The sequence below is a fragment of the Tenrec ecaudatus genome, chromosome 5, assembly GCF_050624435.1.
Source record: "Tenrec ecaudatus isolate mTenEca1 chromosome 5, mTenEca1.hap1, whole genome shotgun sequence".
NCBI lineage: Eukaryota > Metazoa > Chordata > Mammalia > Afrosoricida > Tenrecidae > Tenrec > Tenrec ecaudatus.
The window spans coordinates 72,333,945-72,335,709 of record NC_134534.1 but is presented as its reverse complement, the minus strand read 5'-3'; the positions used below and the strand labels follow the sequence as shown (position 1 = coordinate 72,335,709).

Here is a 1,765-nt window from a genome sequence, read left to right as displayed (position 1 = left end):
TGCAGCGTAAAGACTAAGCGAGCAGGTCATGGTTCCCTAGGGGTGTCTCCCACACTCCTCCATCGTGACCAGCGTCTTCATAGGAGTTTCTCAATACCCCTTGCCACACTGGAACAGTCAGAGGGGACAAAGCAGGGACCAGTGACAAGCCAGTCTCATATTAGTGGCATGTGTTCTTGGGGAGAATCGGGGCCTGGGCAGGGACACCGGCTGGAAGGGGAGAGGCAGGCCGGGCTTTCAGTAACGGTGGTGATCTGGTTTGAAGGGGCCGTCCACCGGCATGCCCAGGTACTGGGCCTGCTTCCTCGTCAGCTTGGTCAGCTTCACGTTCAGCTTACCGAGGTGGGCTTCAGCCACTGCCTCATCCAGCTTCTTGGGCAGGAAGTGGACTCCAACGGGGTATTTGTCCGGGTGGGTCCACAGTTCTATCTGCGCCAGCACCTGGTTGGTGAAGGAGTTGCTCATCAGGAAGCTGGGGTGGCCCATGGCGCAGCCCAGGTTGACTAGCCGGCCCTCAGCCAGGAGGATGATACGGCGCCCGTTCTTCAGCCCGTAGCGGTCCACCTGAGGTTTTATGTTCACCTTCTCCACAGAGTTCTCGTTCAGCCACTTGGCATCGATCTCCACATCAGAGTGTCCGATGTTACACACCACGACATCATCCTTCATCTGCTCAAAATGCCGGCCAAGGATGATGTCGACACAGCCCGTGGTGGTGACAAACATGTTGCCCTCCTGACAGGCCTCGTCCATGGTGGTGACCTCGTAGCCCTCCATGGCGGCCTGCAGCGCGTTGATGGGGTCAATTTCGGCGATAATGACACGTGCCCCGAAACCTCTCAGGGCCTGGGCACAGCCCTTGCCCACATCGCCATAGCCTGCGACCACGGCCACTTTGCCGGCCATCATCACGTCAGTGGCCCGCTTGATGCCATCGATGAGGGACGCCCGGCAGCCGTAGAGGTTGTCAAACTTGCTCTTGGTGACAGAGTCGTTGACGTTGATGGCAGGCACCTTCAGGATGCCATTGGCCTTCCTCTTGTACAGGTTGTGGACTCCGGTCGTGGTCTCCTCAGAGATCCCTCGAATGCCCGCCAGGAGCTGTGGGTACTTGGTGTGAATGAGGTTGGTGAGGTCGCCGCCGTCGTCCAGGATCATGTTGGGGGGCCCATCCTTGAAGTACAGCATTTGCTCGATGCACCACAGGTGCTCCTCGCCGGTTTCGCCTCTCCAGGCATACACTGGAATGCCAGCCTTGGCAATGGCAGCTGCTGCACGGTCCTGGGTGGAAAACCTGTTGCAGCTGGACCTCTGCACCTCAGCTCCCAGGCGACCAGGGTCTCAATAAGGACAGCTGTCTCCACGGTCATGTGCAGGCACCCGGTAATGCCGGCGCCCTTCAGCGGCTTGGAGGTGGAGTACATCTCGCACATGCGCATCAGTCCAGGCATCTCGTTCTCTGCAATGTCCAGGGCCTTACGTCCCCAGGAGGCCAGGCTGATGTCAGCGACTTTGTAGGGCAGTTTCACCGTCATGTTGGCGGTGTTTCGGCGTGGAGGGGGCCGGGCTCAAGCTGGGAAGCACTGGGCTAGCCGGGCAGGGCCAATTGTTATTTTTTATGTTAACATTAGTACAAATATAGGAAGTTATTATAGGCAGTGATTCAAAAAGGTGCCCTGGTGGTGTCGTGATTACATGTTGAGCTGCTAAATGCAAGGTCAGCAGTTCAAAACCATAGGCTGCTCAGTGAGAGGAACACAGAGAC

General features: G+C 57.6%; 1 pseudogene; it reads right to left on the bottom strand.

The window, feature by feature from the left end:
* Window positions 1–237: 237 nt before the first annotated feature.
* LOC142448784 (adenosylhomocysteinase pseudogene) lies at window positions 238–1,535 on the bottom strand (annotated as a pseudogene).
* Between the last annotated feature and the right edge of the window lie 230 nt (window positions 1,536–1,765).